The sequence below is a fragment of the Arachis ipaensis genome, chromosome B7 (assembly GCF_059453495.1).
Source record: "Arachis ipaensis isolate K30076 ecotype BB chromosome B7, ASM5945349v1, whole genome shotgun sequence".
Classification (NCBI taxonomy): Eukaryota; Viridiplantae; Streptophyta; class Magnoliopsida; order Fabales; family Fabaceae; genus Arachis; species Arachis ipaensis.
The window spans coordinates 139810251-139821906 of record NC_142442.1 but is presented as its reverse complement, the minus strand read 5'-3'; positions in this window follow the sequence as shown (position 1 = coordinate 139821906).

Here is an 11656-nt window from a genome sequence, read left to right as displayed (position 1 = left end):
AAAAATGCGGAGGAAACTAAGCTCAATGTAAACATTGCTTGAAATTGTTACAATGTCATAGTCGTAGGGATGTCACCTCTAATCTAAAAAAACACATTGGAACTTGTGCAAAGAACCCAGATAATCATGTTGATAAAAAACAAAAAAATTCTTGTGTTCACAAATTCTAATTTAGATGAGCCACAAGCATTGAAGGTAGTAAGTAGACTTTAACCAGGAGCGGTGTAGGCTTTCACTTTGTAAGATGATAATAATTGATGAACTCCCATTTAAGTTCGTAGAAAATACTAGAGTTAGAGACTTTTGTGGTGAGATGCAACCTCAATTTAAAATCCCGAGTCGTGTGACAGTTGCTAGAGATTGTGTGCAATTGTATGTAGAGGAAAAGACCAAACTTAAGTCCCTTTTTTGAACCATCAAATGATTTCTTTAACTACGGGCACTTGGATGTCTGTTTAAAACATGAATTATATGTGTGTAACTGCTCATTATATTGATGATGGATGGACGTTGAATAAAAAAAATATTATCTTTTAACTTGACTGTTGATCATACTGGTGCTACCATAGGAAAAGCGTTAGAGAAGTGCATGAAAGATTGGGGTATTTGGAAGCTTTGTACTGTAACTATAGATAATGCTAGTGCCAACTTTGTTGCTGTGAATACTTTGGTTAAAATTATGTGAGAATGGAATGGTTATACTATGTTGGGTGGGGAATTTGTCCATTTGAGATGTGCTGCCCATATTTTGAACTTAATTGTTTGCGACGGTTTAAAAGATTTAAGCTCTTCTATTGCTAGGATAAGAACTTCCTATAAGTTTGTGAAGTCTTCTCCATCTAGATTAGCAACCTTTAGGAGGTGCGCACTTGAGGCAAACATTACTAGTCGTCAAATAATTATTCTTGATGTGCCAACTAGGTGGAATTCTACCTATATGATGTTGGAAGTGGCTGAAAAGTTTGAAAAGGCATTTGCTCGTCTTGCGAGAAAAAAATGCTCATTTTGAGAGATATGTTGACGATGGGGGGCCTCCTAGTGATGAGGATTGGAGTAGAGCTCGTATTTTCATGCGGTTTTTGTAATTTTTTATCATGCAACTCTTTCATTCTCTAGTTCTTTGAATGTCACTTCAAATACTTTTTTTTCATGTATTGTGTAAGATATTATGCATTTTAAATAAATAGATTGTGAGTAATGATTTGGTGTTGCATGGGATGGCATCAGCTATGAAAGCTAAGTTTGATAAGTATTGGGATGATTCTGATCACCGTTACACTTCTTCTCCTTTGACTTCAAGTGACAAAGTCAATAAACCATCTCTAAATTATCTAGTGCTTGTTGCTATTTTTCTTGATCCCCGTTATAAGTTGGAATATATTCAGTTCACTTTGTCTGAGATGTATGGTGAAGGTGAAAAGTCTTTACGGATCTTCAAAAAATTGAAGGATATCATTGCTAAATTGTTTGAGAATATAGCATATGGTATCCACGCCCCCTGAAGATACTCAAGATACTAGCTTTTTTTCAGATACTACACCAAATCCTAGTTTAAACACGAGTGACAATGATAGCATTATGATTGAAGATCCTATGAGCAAGTGGAAACAAACACAAAGGATAAAGTTAAGTGAGCTCAAGAAGAATGAAATGGATAGATATTTGAAAGATGAAGTGGCGAAAGATTTTAGTGGATTTGATATACTAAAGTGGTGCAGAGGAAAGACTCAGAGGTATCGAGTTCTGTCTTGCATGACTAGAGATATATTAGCCATTCCTGTTTCTACTATGGCATCTGAGTCACTTTTTAGCACCAGAGGTCGTATCCTTGACCCTTATCGTAGTGCTTTGAGTCCCACCACTGTAGAGGATTTAATTTGCACTCAAAATTGGTTAAAGCCTACTAAGATTTTGGTTGAGATTGATAAAGGAGATGATGCAGTTGATTCAAGTATATATTGAATTGGTTCATTTATTTTTCATCATTCTTTATTCTTTATTTTATACTATTGGCTTTGACATATTTTGTTGTTGAATTGAATAGAATTTTCTGGAGTTACTAGTGTTGGAGATCCTGAAGTTCAAAGTCAATTACATCCTCCTGAACCATCTTAGGTATTATAACTAAGTACTTGTATTAGTGTATAATAACTTAGACTTTTTTTTTTCAATTTATTCTAACATGTTTTACTAATTTTTCAATTGGTATTTTTTAAATATACATGGTTGCTGTTGATGGCTGTTGATTTAAGAAGTGATCAACTTGTTTTATTATTGTTTTATTTTAAGTATTTGCAGATTATTTAGACTTTTAGTGTGTTATAGTGTTGCTATTTTATTTTAAATGAGACTTTTAATATTTTAGTGCTTGTTGTCTTCACTTATTATTGGAAGTGTTTGTTGGAATTTTGGTATTATATTTACTTGTTTGTTAGTTTGTATGTTTTAGTTAATAGTTATTATTCATATATTGTATTATATTATTTTTGTTATTTAGGAAAGGTTTGATTAAAATTATTTTAGGAATAAATAGGTTTAAAAGTGTGAAAGAAACATTTTTATTGAATTTTTTTTACATAAAAATATGATTAAAAGAGAAAGTTCAATTATGCGGATATATCCGATATCCGATCCGACACTAAAAATGCGGATATCATATCCGATTTGATTCGATCTGCGTACACCTCTACAAACCGGGCCCGTAGCCACACATATAAGTGGCAAGTTCAGCCCCTTTCTTCCCCAAAATGCTTAGGGCACGTTGAAGCAAGGTGGGGGGTGGGAGGGACACAAGAGCAAGAACAAACCCTTGTTCTTCAATTTCAATTCACCATAACTTCGAATCCGGAGCTCCGATTGTCACACCGTCTGTGGCCACGTAACCACCACGTCGAGCTCTACAAAACCCATCCAACAAAATAGTAAGTGCATTGCTATTTCTTGCTCAGCCCTCTTCTCTTAAATTTCAAAAATTTAGAACTTGAATTTGAGAGATTATGTGATTTTGGTGTTTTAGAATAAAATTAGCTTGAGGAATTGTTGAGTTGTGTCACATAGAATCATGGGCAAGGTAAGAATCCTCAAACTCTTTGTGAAATTATTGAATTAGTAAGCTTTGGTGTTGATTATAGTGATGTAATGTGGAAATAGATTGAAATATGTTGGTTTAAAGTACCATTGGTGGTTGAATTGTTGAATTTGGACCTTGGAGGCTGAATTTTCTGTTTGGTATACGTTTGGAGCCTTGTATGGTTGTGGAACGGTGTATTTTGTGGCGTTTCGAGCTTAGGGAGGACTCGGCCAAGGTATGATTTGGTTTCTCGTAGATAATATATAATGTGTCGTGAAAACTTAGGCTAGTTGACCGTAGGATAGGTTGAATATTGTGAACTTGCTAATGTTAGTAGTTTTGGTGAATATTGAGTTTGTTACAAGTTTGTGATGATGATTGATGAGCCTTTGATGATAGTTGATGAGACTTGATGATTTGATTTGTAATTGTTGATATATTGATGATTGTATTGATGAATTGTGTTGCGTGATTTTAGATTGTTGGGATGAGAGCATGAATATTGAAGATTGATATATTGTGGAAGAAATAAAAATAGTATGGAACTATTTTACATATATTTAGTGTTGTCTTGGGAGTGTGAAACCTTGGTTTAGAAATGTGGTTTTGGTAAAATAGAGGTTTGAAGCTTTTTAGTGAAACTTGATTTTTGGACTAATTTCGGTGGGTCATAACTTTGCTTCTGAATCCTTAATTTTTATCCAACTTGTTTCAAATTAAAATTGGGTCCGTAAAGTTTATGACGTTCGAAGAACGGACAAAAAATAATTTTTAACGAAAAAGTTATGTACGTCGGAAGTTTGGTGTGCAAAAGTGATTTCTGCAAAACTAATAGTTTTTTAACATTTTAAAGGGCATGTTTACACGAACACACAGGCGACGCGAACTCTGGGCTCTGCCCAAACATCCCAAATACGCGAGCGTGTGCATGCGCACGCGAATGAGGGAAGTTGACAAGCTCGCATACGCGGGCAGTTCTACGCGATGCAGGACGGCTTCCCTGTTCGAGGGGTTCGTGTACGCGGACAAGAGTCGCGTACGTGAGATGGGCAAAAGACACCCCTGTGTACGCAAAACATGCCATGCGTACGCAGAATCCCTATTTTTGGGAAAAGAGTATTTTTGTGATTTTAACCTATTTTCTAACTTCTAAACCTCTATAGTTACCTTCAAACGTGCCAAATTTAGTTCCTAAACATAGGAAGAGGGGTAAACTTAGAGAAGGAATTAACTTGGCGGTGAAGAAATGCTTTGAAGTAATGATTTTGTGGTTGAGAATGTGCAGAAATGATGATGATGTTATGAATGATGACAGAATTAATAATGAATGATTGATATTGAATTATTACTTGGCTTATGCACTTTCACTTATTTGAGATACGAATTTTTCTGGGTAGATGCAGTGGCTAGCCACCACTCGCTCCAGGTTGAGACTCGATACTCTATCCACCGTAAGTCGCAAGATGTGACTGGGCACTTTAATGCCCGGAAATTCCCCCAATGAGATGGAATTTGATGATTGATATATTATATGCATAGACTATTGGTGATGCGTGCACGAAGAAACTGTCCAGGGTAGCTACCGGACATGTCGTGTTTGGCTATATAACTAGATGATATTATCAGCCATAAGGCATGCATACATCATATCTATTTGTCTATTTTATTTGAGTGTGCATTACTTGGGTTTGCCTAATTGATTAACTATGCCTAAATGCTATATGTTCTACCTGTTGTACTTGCATTCTTTCTGTATTTCTTTGTCTGTATTGTATGTCCATGCAACTGAGAGATTCCTTGTTTGGCAGAAGAGTGATGAAGGTAGTTCCACTGGTGTTTCGGAGGATCGAAGGAGACAGAAAATGAAGTGTTAAGTTAGGTTAGGCTTAGAACATAAACACCTTAGATAACCTACACCATTTATGGATTAGAACAATTCTTTAAGTTTAATTCTGAGTGTCGGAGTTTTAAGATTGCCTTTGACTTTTTCGGGACCTTATATATTATATATGCTGACACCATTACCATACTGAGAACCCCTTGTTCTCATTCCATACATATATTGTAGGTTGAGAGGCACCTTGCTAAACGTCTGGAGTTTTTTGCTGCAAGCGAAGTTGAGATTGCTGTTTATTTTGTTATAATGTTATATATATATATATATATATATATATATAGACTCTTCTCCATATATGTTTTATGTTTGATCCTCCTAGAAGCTCTTGTGGAGAAATAGGAACTTACTTTATGTATTTTGGGATGTTTTGGGATGTAAGTATATGTATATATATTCTCCAGCTGGCCTTGGTTTCGCAGGTCAAGTCTGGGACTTGATATTCTATATTTTTGATATTCTGCTCCTTATATATACATATATACTTTTCTTCTTATCCAAGTAACCGTTTACGTGAGCAATACACTTTTCATTTTGCAACTTTTTGCTTAAATTTTTCTTCAAGGCTCCTCGATATGATTCTTCCTTCATAGCTATATACGTATGTCTTTTCTTTTAGAGGTTGTAATACCTTACCACCTCTATTTTACGACTTAAGCATAAAGCTCTGTGCGGTAGGGTGTTACACTAAGAGGGTTGGATCGGATCCAATATCCATAGTTTTTAAGTTTGGATCGGATCGAATTTCGGATATATCCACAAAACATAAAAATATTTTGAAAAATTTATTTTTATTAAAAATATCAATAAAATTCTTTTTTTTCCACTCTTTTAAATATGTTTACTCTTAAATATTATTAAACATACTTTTCTTAAATAATAACAATAAAATAATATAATATATATGATAATTATTAATTGATATAAAACATAAAAATAATATTTACTTATTTATTTATTTATTTTTCAGATTCACGGATAAGCGGATATCTACATGGAATTTGTAATCCGATCCTATTAGTGAGCGGATCGGATCGGATCTGATCTAATCCGATAACCTTGCGGATCGGATTAATATCTATAATTTTTGGATCAAATTCAGATAAACATTGCGGATATGCGGGTCAGATCCGATCCATGAACACCCTGATCATATTTGGCCATTGTCAACATCATATATATCCATCTAAAAATTCATATTAAACACTTGCAAAACATATCAATGGCTCATCCATCATCCATTCATCAACATAAACATTCATACTCATCAATCATCATCAAAACAACAATAGAGGTATATTAATCATATATGAAGCATTTTAACTATTCTAACCTTTATCTTTCTTCTTAATCCTTCTAAGTTATTTTCTTAGTCCTTATGATCACCAAAAACCTCTTAAATGAAATTAACACGATTTTTATACGAAGGTCTTATGCCTGAATGGTGTCATATGAAAAAGGAAAAGATTTTTCATCCTTTTGAGCTTGTAATTTGATGTTCTTCTTAGTCCTTTGGAAGTTTCTAGAAATGTCTTGCTATACAAGGAAAGAAATACACGTAATTTTTCTATAGATATGCATAGAGAACCAAATTTATGAAGAGAAGAAAGGACGAAATTCTCTTTAATTACTAACTTTGAGAATTTGGATATGAAAATGAAGAAAAAGATGAAAGGAGTTATATGTTCAAGTTGGTTTCTTGAGAAGACGTCTTAGTCTTGTAAAGATTGAAGATTAAATTATATGAACACAAAACTCTCTAACTTCTCTTTTCCTCTCCTTTAGATTTGGCTATCTTCCTTTTTCTTTTTCTTTTTCTTTCTTTTTGCTTTTTACTCTTAGGTAACTTAGTGAATAATTGTGATGGTGAAATAAAAATGAGAATGGTAAATGGAAGAGAAACCAATGTTAAAAATGAGGGGAGGTAAGGTTGAAATTTTTTTTTCATTTTTTCTTATTTGATGTTATCTCGTTTTTCTTTTTTGACGACCAAGAATAGCAATTTAAACATGTGATGGAATTGAAAAGGGAAAGGTGGCCGAATTATTAGGGAGGAATTTAGATAGAATTTTTAATTTCATTTGCCTTAAATTTGCTATGGATAATCATACAATTTTTTTAAGTTTATTTACCATATGGTGAAATAATTTGTGGTGGAGAAAGAATTGAAAAAGAAAAATGAATGTGAGAATAGAGAAATGTATGGCTATGATTTAATCATAGAGGATAATTATTAAAAGTGGTAATTATTTGATCATTTATTGTTACGGTACCAGATTAGGAAAACAATTATATCAGCACAAATAATATCCGTATTATATGTTATCTTAGCTTTAAATTATTTTTAAAATATTTTGATGAAATTAAACGAATAAAAAAATATTAGTAAAATTTTTTTATTGGATGAATTTGGACTTGGTGGTTAAATGTTATCATTAAAAATCAAAGAGTATTTTTTTATTTTATATAAAAAATAATATTTTAATGAGAATATTTTTTTTATATAGATCTGCCTTAATAATAATAATAATAATAATAATAATAATAATAATAATAATAATAATAATAATAATAATAATAATAATAATAGAAGTAATAGGGAAGTGTGGTGCAGGGTTGAGAATTCGTGTGATGCTTTCTAAAAGTTGGGAATTAGGAGTGAAATATATTAGGTTAGGTTAGGTGAGATTAGGGTAAGAGAGGTAGTTTAAAAATTTTAAATAATTTTTAGAATTTGAAATTTTTTTTATTGAAATTTATCTTTTATGATTATAAAATCAGTTTTTTTTTAGAATAAATTTATCAATATTCTGAATATTCACAGCTAAAAAAGGAATAATTTATAAAATAAAAAAGAATTTCTCTTAAATATATATTTACAATTCTCAATGAACATATTAATATTATTTATGACAAACATAAGACATATTGTTTCGGATTTATGTTTATTTAATAATTAGATATATGAAATTCGATGCTGATATTTTTTTATGGTTGAAATATTCTCTACTAGATACAGTGACTAATTTTATGGTTTACTCATAGATATTCTAAATAAATTAGCCAAAAATAATTAAGATTTTTTATGTCGAGAAAAAAAATCAGACTTTCAAGGATTCAAATTATGATTTTGTAAGTAAATTTTATCTACGATTTTACTCACCTTTTAAAAGCATTAAAAAATTCATTTAATAAAAAAATATAAACTTAATATATATATATATATATATATATATATATAAGGCAGGACACAAGGCTCTTGTATGATGCATAAAATAGAAAGATTGAAACAAACATTTCAATATGAGTTGATAATTAGAGAAAGTAAGAAACTTCATACGACTATACTTAATTGAATAAACATTAAAGTAATAATTTAATTAAGTAAAGCGACAACTCCATTTCCCTATCATCAAGGAAAGCCTTTCTTTTCTCTCTACGAAGACTGATATAATGATAGAGAACTGTCCTGTTTACCATTTACATCATTTTTTAGTAGAGAATTCCTTTTAATCCTTATTTTATAATTTTTGTCATAAAAAATAATTTTATATCAATTTTTATATTATAAATAATAAATAAAAATTAAAAATATTTTTTTATTAAATAAAACTAAATTTAGTTTTTATTATGATCTATTTAATTAATTAATTAATTAAAATAATTAAAATTAATGTAGTTATTAATTTTTTAATAATATCACAACAACAACAACAAAGCATTGTCCCACTAAATGGGGTCGGCTACATGAATCAAACAACGCCATTGTATTCTGTCATGTATCATGTCTACAGAGAGACCGTTTACATGTAGATCTCGTTTGACCACCTCATGGATGGTCTTCTTAGGTCTTCCTCTGCCTTTCGCCCTTTGTCCATCTTCCATCTCATCCACCCTCCTGACTGGATGTTCTATCGGTCTTCTTCTCACATGTCCAAACCACCTGAGACGCGATTCAACCATCTTTTCCACAATGGGTGCTACTCCAACTCTCTCCCTTATATCTTCATTCATTATTTTATCCAATCGCGTATGACCACTCATCCATCTCAACATTTTCATCTCTGCCACACTCAGCTTATGTTCGTGCTCCCCTTTAGCCGCCCAACACTCCGTACCATACAGCATAGCCGGTCTTATAGCGGTGCGATAGAATTTACCTTTAAGTTTTTAAGGCACTTTTTTGTCGCATATAAAACCAGATGCACTCCGCCATTTTGACCAACCTGCTTGGATCCTATGATTTACATCATGTTCAATCTCTCCATTATCCTGTATGATGCACTCAAGATACTTAAAACTTTTAACTTTTCGTAGGATGTTTTCTCCAATCTTCACCTCTATATTGGGATTTTCCCTTCTCAAACTGAACTTACATTCCATATATTCCGTCTTGCTACGGCTTATGCGCAGACTATACACTTCTAGAGCTTCTCTCCATAACTCCAACTTCTTGTTTAGGTCTTCCCTTGACTCTCCCATAAGGACGATATCATCGGCAAAAAGCATGCACCATGGCACAGGCTCTTGGATGTGCTCTGTGAGTACTTCCAAGACTAATGTGAAAATGTATGGACTTAAGGATGATCCTTGGTGAAATCCTATACCAATAGGAAATTCCTCTGTCACACCACCTTGAGTCTTCACACTAGTTGTGACCCATCATACATGTCTTTAATTGCCCGAATATATGCGATCCTTACTCTCTTCTTTTCTAAAACCTTCCATAAGACCTCCCTTGGTACCCTATCATACGCTTTTTCCAAATCAATAAACACCATATGTAGATCCCTTTTATTACTACGATACCTCTCCATCATCCTTCTTAATAGGTATATCGCTTCAGTGGTAGATCTGCCTGGCATAAATCCAAATTGGTTCTCTGTTACTGGTGTCTCTTTTCTCAACCTCCGTTCTATCACCCTTTCCCATAACTTCATAGTATGACTCATAAGTTTAATCCTCTATAGTTTTCGCAACTTTGTATATCCCCCTTATTCTTGTAGATAGGTACCAAGGTGCTCTTTCTCCACTCATCAGGCATCTTCTTTGACCTTAAAATCTCATTAAAAAGCATGGTTATCCAGTTGATGCCTTTTTCTCCAAGACCCTTCCAGACTAAAATTTATAAATTAAAAAAAATTCACTATTATAAAAATATTAATATTTTAAAAAAATTTAATAACTTTATAAATAACAACAATATACAATATATAATTCAAGTTTAAACTAATTTACAAAATTATTTAATATAAACAAAAAAAGCATAGTTAAACTCCATAGTTGAAGACACACATTGTGAAATTGTCATATATGTTCAATTAAGTCTTTTTTCAGTTGTCGATATTGCTACCTATTTTAAGTTGGGCATTTTTTAAAAAAAATTGGTATGGTACAAAATCTTTTTCTCCCAATTAAGATTGTGATAAGTCATTTTGGACATCGTCATACTCTAGGCTTTAAGCAAAATTTTTTGCATAAGTGTCTCTTTTATTTTCAACAATTATATCATGCAATATAATACAAGTTCTCATTATGGTTGCAAACTTTTTCTTTTTCTAAATTCGTGTTGGACCACGTATAATTGCAAAGCGTATTTACAACACTCTAAATGCTCGCTTCACATCTTTTTTTGTCCTTCTTGATATTGTGCAAATAACTTGCGTTTCTTTTCTTACAGCCTGTTTGGAAACCTTTAAATATTCTAATTCCATCAAGAAATGAATTCCTAAAGAAATGGAATTCAATTCCATAGTTTGGAACAACTAACTCATTTAATGAGATAGAATTGAATTCCATTGTTTAGAATGACTTGTTGATGAATTACATTATTTCTCTAAGACATTTTTACCCCTCAATAAATATTAAGTATAATTTTATTTATCAATTAAATTAGATAATATAATTATATAAATCACTTATAATTTGATCAAGAATTTAATCAGCAATTTCATCAACAATGAGCAACTACAATACATTGATAGCAAAATTCACTTATAGCAGCAGCAACATTAGCACTAAATCAACAATAACACATTGATCAACGATAAAAATCAAAACATAAATAGCAAAAAAAAAATAGCAGAGGCAGATGCGGAGCAGAACGGAGGAGAAGAGAGGCGCAGTGGAGGAGGCAGCGGAGCAGAAAAGTAAGGAGGCGGCGGCGGCGGAGTAGAAGCAGAAGCAGAAAAAAGAGGAAACCGCCGTGGAGAAGAAGCAAAAGCAGAGAGAACGCCGCAGCGGAGCAGAGTCACGGCAGGTCAAACTTACAACCGACGGATCAGAGCACGCAGAAGTCAGAGAGGAGATGCAACGTGCGACAGCAGTGAGCTTCGATTGAGTCCAGTGAAGAAGAAGAAGACGAAAAGCAGAAGAGATATGGAATATTATAATTTGGACAGGGATATTTTTTATATTGCACAGTTTAAGTGAGATTTAGGTGAGAATTGATTTTGAAATCAGATCAAAGTAGGTCTGATTTGTAAATGGGGGTAAAATGAGAATTGGAATTCTCACCGAAATTCAACTTCATGTTTTTTTTCTATTCCAAAGCAAGGAATAGAATTCAATTCATCTATGATTTCAAATCAGATGCATTCCAAACAGGCTGTTATGGTTTTTATATTAATTTGACAAATATAGCCCATTCGGGATAAATACCTTGCTATACAAGGAAAGAAACATGCATAATT